Genomic DNA, 9,808 nt, shown 5'->3' with positions numbered 1-9,808 from the left:
TTTCTCCTCTTTTCCCTTTCTCTCTCTTTTTCTTTCTTTCTTTCTTTCTTTCTTTCTTTCTTTCTTTCTTCCTTTCTTCCTTTCTTCCTTTTTTTTAACTATTTTGAACTAATCTTATACTCACAAGAGATATCAAAAATGATTTAGAGAGTTCCTGAGTACCCTCCACCCAGCTGCCCCCAACATAGCATCGTACATGACCAGAACACATTGTCAGGACCAGGACACTGACATTGGCACAGTACCCTTTTCCTTTGATAATAGCAGATGTTTCATTGGGTCCTTTGATTATATCAGGTACATTGTCTTTTAATTCTCCTAACAACCCTGTACTGCAGGTATTACTATTTTTAGTTCCATGTTATTGAGAAAAGAACTGACACTCTAAGAGCTTAAGTGTCTCCCCCAAGGCTGGTCAGGCTGTCAATGGCAGCACTGGGACTGGACCCCCTCAGATCTAACCTCAGAGCAGCACTCTCCAAGTACAATTGGGGTAAAAAGATTAACAAGCAGGCCTCAAGACCAGACATGCCACAGTAGAAGGAAGGGAAAGTAGTTGTGACCACAGGTCCCAAATTCTGCCAACATGTGGTCAAACCCCAAGTTTGCTCAAACTTCAGTAAATTTATTGTGATGTTTAGGAAAGGTAATTAATAGCATTCGAAATATATACTGCAGATGATTTGTACTTTCATACTCTTTGCTTCAAGAGCTCCTCATTTGATATCATGGCTCATAATTGGGGCAAACATTCGGTAATCAAAAAATACCCCCCAGAGGCCTAATATTGGGGGAAACAAAAAAATATATAAATAGACTTACTTTGAAGGAATATAATGCTATAAAAATATACAGTGATAATAGCTACCATTTTTCCAACGCTTATATGTCAGGCACTGTGGTAAGTAAGCCCTTTAGAATATGTTAACTTCCTTTATTTCTTACTCCAGATTTCCGTGAACTGGAAAATGTGTTTATAATGGGGTTGGAGATGGGTACCCATGCCTGAAAGAGGTGCACGTATAGTCAAAAAAACACGATCTCATCATCATCGCCATCATATACGAGGTACCAAAGTATGCCATATAGTCTGCTAGACGCTGTCCATGATCTCATTTAAAACTTCCAGTCCTTTTGTTTTTGCCCACCTGTCATTTCCTACCTATCACGTAGGTATGAGGATATTGATAGTTTACATATATTGAGCTCTTATGATGATGCAATTGATGGATCATATTTATTCATTATTTCATTTGGTTCCCATAACAGCCCTTTGAGGCTGGAGCCATCATTATCTCCATTTTACAGGATGAGCCCCTAAGCCCTGACCCAGATCCAGATTTGTCTGTAAGTAATTGGGGGTGCACTCCAAATGCTCTCAGATTTTTTGGAATGTATTTATTTAAGTAAAAGTTAGTGAATATATAGTATTGGTTTCAGGAGTAGAACCCAATGATTCATCACTTACATATAACACCCAGTGCTCATCCAACAAGTGTCCTCCTAAATGCCCATCACTCCTCTAGCCCATTTCCCCACCCACCTCCCCTCCAGCAACTCTCCATTCGTTCTTGGTATTTAAGGCATTCTTATGGTTTCCCTCCCTCTCTGGTTTTATCTTATTTTTTCTTCCCTCCCCCGGGTTCATCTGTTGTGTTTGTTAAATTCTACATATGAGTGAAATCATATATCTGTCTTTCCCTGACTGACTTATGTCACTTAGCAAAATACACTCCAGTTCCATCCACATTGTTACAAATGGCAAGATTTCATTCTTTTTGATCACCAAGGAGTATTCCATTGTATAGATATACTACATCTTTTTATTTTTAATGTTTATTTTTGAGAGAGCGTGAGCAGAGGAGGGGCAGAGAGAGAGAGAGAGAGGGAGACACAGAATCCGAAGCAGGCTCCAGGCTCTGAGCTGTCAGCACAGAGCCCAACACAGGGCCTGAACTCACAAACTGCGAGATCATGACCTGAGCCGAAGTCAGACACTTAACCGACTGAGCCACCCAGGCGCCCCAATTATACCGGAATTTAAAATAAAAGGAAAAAAAAGAAAAGAAAATCACTTTAGGACTTTGAACATGGTCGTGGTGAGACTTTTAGCCTGGAAAGAACTGTCTGGTACCAGCGTGTGGTGTAGAGTGGTTCTCATGGGACTTTTCTCAACAGTGCCTACAGACCCAGTTTGTCTCTAGTTGATAAAATCGCCTGTGCTCTCTCTTCACAGCTACCCCTGCCCCATCTGCATATGAAAACACCAGAAATGACAGGCAGTCAGGAAGAATTTTATCTGACAGTGTGCTTACCAAAACTTGGATGTTCCGCTGAAGGGGGAAAAAGTTTGAAATCTACTATTTTACACAAACTGAATGTCTAAGAGATCAATTTACAAATCAGACTAGCAATTAATTAATTTAAATATTACTGAATAATTGGAAGCAGCTTGTGCTGGGAAAAGATTTGTGGTTTTTCATCAGCTTTAAGGAAGACAATGAGCACCTCTGTCAAGGTGGGGTTCTGGGACCCCACCGGCTCTACAAGGAAAACACTTTGAAGCACCCCAGTAAACCCATCTCCTGACCTCACTCACTCTCCTCCACCTCCAGCTATTATGATGGGGGTCTATTAAACAGACAAACACAGGAGGAAGTGGAGGGGAGAATGTGTAATAAGATCATAAAAGCACAATTACTATGGATCATTGGCTAGAGCTTGGAAATACTTTCATTATGGTGAATTGCATCTATCAGCTCACAGACATTTTAGAAGTAAACAAATGAGTTAGCAGTTTACTGCTTAGGATTCTCCAAGTGAGGGTTTATCCCACCAAAGGTAATTTCCCAACAATATTGGGGGAAACAAAAATACACCTTGGAGGCTCTACCTCCAAGCCTATGCTACCCTGTTTGCTAATTCATGGACCACATGTTGATAATATGTAACGTATACATTTAACAAACCCAAACTGCCCAATCATGTGAAGGACAGATGACACCAGTGGATAGATACGCAGGATGCTTTAACATCGAATGCACAATTTGATGGTCATCTCTCACTCTAGGGACGGTGGAACCAGTGACTGTAAGGACTCAATATATAGGGCAAGAATCTCCACAAAGTAGTCTCCTTTTTTTGGAAGATGTGTTTATAACTGTTTTCTGGATGGGTCCCCAATACCTCAAAGAGGTGCATGTATAGTTGGAAAATTTTTGAGTGAGGAAGCAAGAGAACTCTTTCTCCTGCTTCCTATAAGATGAAATCTTTTCAATTCTCAGTTTCCTCAGCTGAAAAGCAAGCTAGATGGATCTGAGTGTCTCAGTATTCCTTGTATTTGATTGATGAGTTCGCCTAAGACTCATTCCATCTTCAAGGCCCTTATTCTAAATTTAGTGGGGTTTTTGTTACGGCTCGTATGTGGTCATGATGGGAGATTTAGACTTGTCTAAAATTTTATCCCTGATACATGCAAGATGTGCTCTATTACCAAATGTTTTGGAAATGCTGGGTTGCACCAAGTTGGACTGGTTTCTTTTTTGAAGGACTTCTCAGGGCCTATGATGTATTGATAGAAATGATGACTTCTCTTCCTGCCTAAAAAAAGCAAGCAGGATGCTTTTGACAGGGTCCTTACCTTATGAGCAGAGGCACCAATCTGGTCTTAGAACTCTGACAAACGAACCTGCAGAGCAGAAATGTTGATCACCTGTTTCCTTGACAAAAAGAAAAAAGAAAAAAAGACGTCTTCTGACCCTTCCCTGTTGTTTAGGGAATCCCTCTGGAAAAAAGTCTCAAACAAAAAATCTAGACTTGCACCGGATCTGACATTTTGTTCTTGAGTTTGATCTCTTGAGTTGAAAGAGAGAGACAAAAAAAGGAAGGCTTTGAGATAAGTTTGAGGAAAATTCACACCATAGTGGTAATTTCTTGCTTCTGGTTATTGGCTACCTAAATTTTGTATGGCACTGTTTACGTAAACCATATAAATAGGAGGCAAAGCTATAATATTGAAGTATTTGGCATCGGACTGACTGGGTTGAGCCCCCCCCCCACTACTTAGAAATCGTTGTGATTCTGTGCAATATTGTCCATCTCTGTGCATCACACTTTTCTCGTCTGTAAAATGGGAATTGTGATAGTAGCTACGCCAGAGAATAACTGGAGGTCTTATAGAAAATGTATTGAAATTTATTAGCACTACCATGTGCAAAGCATAGAAATAGCCATCCTTTACATTTGGAAATGGAGGCTCTGTTAACTGGTTTGTGCCTTAAATTCCTATGCCCAGATGCCTTATTATTCCAAGGCCTTTCCCTTAGTAGAAAAATAAATCTCCAAATATGGGGGAGAAGAACAAATTGCTAAGTGAAATTTACTTGCATGGATAGCTAATAAATGTTAATAGAGGTAATTAACTAGCCCAAGTTTTTATCTTAAAACTCTTTACTATATGTGCTTTCTTTTTTTCTCTGTGGAAAGTTACTGAATATACTACAGATTTGCATAACAATCTCTTCTTTTTAATGAAGTACATGATATATAAACCTTAGCCTTCAGGCCCATGTTCAGTGCTAGCAATGAATATTAAATACATTCAGCATTTTAATGAACAAAACCTAAATCTTTTAGAAACATCTATTCATCCTGACCCCTCATATTATTTCAAATGAATTTTATACTAATTGTTTTAAGAAAACTCTTTCTCCTCGATTATACTTCAACTATTTAAAAATAGGTAAACTTTATTGTACATTATCACTTGAATAGACTAAATAATTTTAGTGCCTCCACAGACAATTGGCTTTCAAATTGAAGCAGGGTGATTTATTTTTAAAAATAAAGAGAAATCATCAGCATTGAAATAGATTAAAATAGATGTCTTATTTAGAACTTTAAAAGCAATTCATTTTTCATATGTCACATTTAAAGCCTGGTTATTATTTTTAAAAAATATTTCAGACTATAATATGGGTTTGTTAACAAGAAAAGCCACTGTGTAATAGTACAGTGATGAAAGATGGAGAGTAAGAAAACAAGCAGAATATCTATTTTACTTTTTTTAGACCATCTAAATGAAAATCATTTACTAAGACACATGGGACCCAGCTATGAAGTTAATAGGTCCACCTATTATGTTATAATAATCAGAAGTCATAGGAAGAAGACACACAAGAAAGTATGTCCTCTAGCAAGCTGGAATCACTTTAAAAACTAGAGCTCCATATATATGGGTAATAAAAGCTTTCTTGATTTATATGGTTGAGAAAATATTTTAGTCTTCCAGTTCAAGATGTCAGACCAAACAAATTTATTGCCCTTCTGCCTCCAGTTCTACCAGGAAATATTGATTGACCACCTACTATGTAACAAGCAATTGAAGTAAAAGTACATATAACATGATGAACATGCCAGGGGTCCATCGAAGAACCAGTGTTGGGGGCAACTTCCCAAATTTGGGAAGCAGATGGGTTAAACTGATAACCCAGAGGGAACATCTGAAGTACAGTCCATACTAGGCTCAGGAAAATTTCATGGTAACAAATTTGCCCTGAGGACCAGTAGAAAAACTTGTGATTCCTCTTCTTTATTATCTAAAGCAAGAGTCAATGAGCTTTTTATACAAACTTTCTATAAAAGGCCAGGTCATAAATGTTTTTAGCTTTGCAGGCCATACAATCTGTCTCTGAAAAATACCCCACTCTGGGACTCCTGGGTGGCCCAGTCGGTTAAGCATCCAACTCTTGGTTTCGGCTCAGGTCATGACCTCACAGTTCGTGGGTTCAAACCCAGCACTATCAGTGCAGAGCCTGCTTCAGATCTTCTGTCTCTCTCTCTGTCTGTCTCCCCATCCTTGTGGGCTCCCTCTCTCTCAGAGATAAATAAGCATTAAAAAAAAATACTCCACTCTGCTGTTGTAGTGTAAAAGCAGTGATAGACAGGACATAAACAAGTGTGGCTGTATTCTAATAAAACTTTATTTACAGAAACAGGCACTAGGTCACAGTTTGCCAACCCCTGATCTAATTTTTTTTTTTTTTTTACCATTGTGGCTATAGTATGTGATATAGACAAATAAAAAAGTTTAAAGGAAACTGGCCAGAATTTTATCCCCAGCCCAGCCTCTTCTCTGCACCCCAGGCCTGTCTGTGACTGCCTCTCCCACACCCAGGTAAATTTCCTGCATCCCCAACATGACTGCTGTTGAGACAAGGTGAATCCTAGGGATAAATCTTGGTATTTTCTTCACTCTTTATCTTAACCAACAGTAAACTCTACCTGTTTCACTTCTAAAGTGAATCAGTTCACTTCTGTCCCTCTTTACTGCCAATGATGTTAGCAGAAGCCCCCTGGACCACTACAGTAGCCCATCATCAGATCCGTCCTCATCTACCGTATCCCACCTGCAACCTCTTCTCCACATTCCCAGTAATTTGTTAAGCACATATTTGCTGAGTACCTGCTGTGTGCCAGTTACTCTTCCAGGGACTGGAGGCAAATCGGTAAGCAAAAGATATTTAAAAAAATTCTTGATCTCATAGAGCTTGTATTCTGGGCTATGTGTAGGGTACGTGGGACAGAGCAATAAACATAAAAGTCAATAATAGAGGATGCTCTTTCCAATCCCCAGCACAAGCTGATTCCCCTGCCTGGAATGTTCAGCCCCCTCTGCTCCTGCTGTCCCCATTCTTCATGTCACTTAAATCCGGCTCAAGCTTCAGATCTCGGCTTATGCTTCTTTACTTTAAGAAACCTTTAGGTCTTCCCACATGCTGTGTCCGAGTGCACTACATTGGTTTCCTATAATTATATAATTGTATGATTGTTTGATTCATGTCCTTCCCACTAGACTGTAAGCTCTCAGAGGGCTGGATTCATATCTTTCTTGGTCATCATTGTACTTCCGGTTCCTCCTACATTATCTGACATATAGCAAGTATTTAGTAAATGTCTGGTGATTGAATGAATTATGGTTTATTACCCACCCAAAAGAAAATACCAACTTACACATTTATTCTTTTTCAGAGTCTCGGTATAATTCTAGCATAAGGAATACTGAACTCGAAAACAAAAACACAAAATGAATAATACAACGTTATCATTTATAATAATTCCAAGTTCAATATGCTCATTCAGGAATCCAAGCCATGGTTGATCCCTTTCCTGTAAAATGCAGCCTTGCTCACCAGATTTCTGGTTCCCCTCAGATTTACATTGTCCATCCCTTTGAAGACAGACTAAATCATGTGATTTGCTTTGGCCATTAAAACGTGGGCAAAAGTGAGAGACATCAACTCAAGGCAGATGCATTTGAAAACTGGTGTGCAACCCTCCAGTTCCATCCACCTGGGTTAGTTTCCTGTGGCTGCCATAAGAATTTATCACAACTGAGTGGCTTCAAATGACAGAGATGTATTCTGTCACAGTTCAGGAGACTAAGAGTCAAAAATTAAGGTGTGGATGAAGCCATGCTTCTTCTGAAGGCTCTGAGGAAGAATCTTTGACTCTTCTGTGTTCTGGTGGTTGCTGGCAATCCATGGCGTTCCTTGCCTTGTAGATACATGACTCCAGTCTCTGCCCTAGTCTTCACATGACCATCTCCCCATGTGTTTCTTCCACGTCTCTGTGTCAAGGTCTCCTTCTCCTTTCTCTTACAAAAATACCAATTATTAGATTTGGGGCCCACCCTGGTCCAGGCTGACCTCATCTTAAATGATTATAACTGCAAAGCCCCTACTTACAAACAAGGTCACACTGACAGGTATGGAAGTTTAGAACTTGAACATAGCTTTTGGCAGGGACACAAGTGAACCCAATTCTACCTGTGAAGCACACGTTGAGATGGAGCCTTCATCAGCCTGGGTCCCAGGGTTATTGCCAGGAGACAGGTTTGTGTCTCCCAGTTCACCTCAGTTCAGTCCCATGTCTCCTAGATAGACCGGTGATGTGAATCACCTGCACCAGGACAAGTATTTATCCCTATAGCTGTTTGATGACTCCATTTCCCTGATGCATGCAAATTAAATGTGTCTAGGCTGTATACCATTTTCTTGTCTGTTCTTCCATAGAATATATTCCTGTTGATCATTAGTTTTTTTGTATCTGCCATATGCTTATCATTGTGCTATGTGCCAAGAGGAACATGTGGGAAATTAGACACAAAGAGCCCAGTTATAAGGAGTATATAATCTAATCTGGTGGATGAAACAGAAAAAACTATCAGTGTTGGCTGAAATTATCAGACACTAAATAATATGACTTAATAAGAGGTAATGCTAATAGGGCTCATAGTCTGTTCTAGGTACTAAAGGAAGCACTTTACAGGTATTATAGCCTTTCAACCCCATGGAGGCTATACCACATTGGGTTGGTGTTTTCTATTTTATGGGTGAGGAAACAAGCTTATAAAGTCTTTTTTTTTTAATGTTTATTTATTTTGAGAGAGAGAGAGAACACGCACACACACAAGTAGGGGAGGGGAAGACAGAGAGAGAGAGAGAGAGAGAGAGAGAGAGAGAGAGAATCCCAAGCAGGCTCCACACTGTCAGCACAGAGCCAGACACAGGGCTCAAACTCACGAACTGTGAGATCATGACCCAAGCCAAAATCAGGAGACTGACACTTAACTGATCTGACTGAGCTAACTAACTTAACTGACTGAGCTATCCAGGCACCCCACAAGCTTAGAAAGTCTTAAGCCGCTTGCCCAATGGTCATTCAGAATTCCATTCCAGGTTGGTCTGATTCACAAATTTGAAATCCCATGGCCTTTCCTGTACTGCCTCTTCAATTCAGCTCAACCTTGATAGCCTGCTACTAGATGGTGGTCTCCACTCTGATCTACACAAAGTTTGGTTGTCCGTATGCAGTTATCCTCGGACTGCACTTATCATGTGGCAGTATCAACAGGTTGTAGTAATAAATAGAATAGTTAAGCCACTCTTCAATTTCTATCTCAGCATTCTTAAGTCGGCCTTTCCACCTAACTGGTTTTTATGAACTAATCCAAACTCAACCTTTCATCTTTCCTTTTATAAGATGAAACTTTCAGACTTAAATTCTCTAAGCTGAGATGCAAAGATTTGTCGTATCAGGGGACTTCATGTCTCCTCTAAAGCATTAAAAGCAATGAAAAAAAAAACATAATCAAAAGAAACAACATGAAAACAAACCAACCCTATTTTTAAGTGTTTCCGATCTTGTTTCAAAACAGCCTAATGAGGATTGTTTTCCAAACAGCCATATATGAAGGCATCCACTTTTGAAATCTGATTTTCCTGTGTAGACATATCCTGTTTTCTGTGCTTGGAGAAGCAGGGAATACCCAAGCTGGCATTCAATAGTAGCAAAAATGAAATAGACCATTTTTTAAAAATTGTAGGAATGTTAAAATCCATGTTGACTGGTTTTTACATTTACCTGGCAGCATTCCCATGCTAGCGTTGGCATGGAGACTGGAAAAGGAAACTTTCCACCAATCTGTCACTTGCTACTGTTTCCACTTACTTTACTGTGAGTCCAATTTTAACAATTTTTTCAAAGTTAAAAAAGTTTTATTCTTTTTTTCTTTTCTGTTCCAGGACGTTTCTCAAACGTAACCACGGGTAAAAAAGAAAGCTTTTAAAACTCAAAGATTTGGTTTTCCAAATATTCAGCTGTTTAACATTCAGATAATTGCCTTCCTTTTTTTTTTTTTCCACATTTAGTCTGAATGCTTTGGCATGGGGAACCCCACAGTCTGAAAGTAACTTTGTCCCAACTCTCCTCACTGCATTTATTAAAGAGGCTGAAAGAAGCATCTGCT

This window comes from Lynx rufus, unplaced genomic scaffold (genome assembly GCF_022079265.1).
Source record: "Lynx rufus isolate CCGP_SWC_20201006 ecotype Redwood Valley unplaced genomic scaffold, mLynRuf1.p SCAF_4, whole genome shotgun sequence".
Classification (NCBI taxonomy): Eukaryota; Metazoa; Chordata; class Mammalia; order Carnivora; family Felidae; genus Lynx; species Lynx rufus.
The sequence above is the reverse complement of the archived record's forward strand: the minus strand, read 5'-3'. Positions refer to the sequence as shown.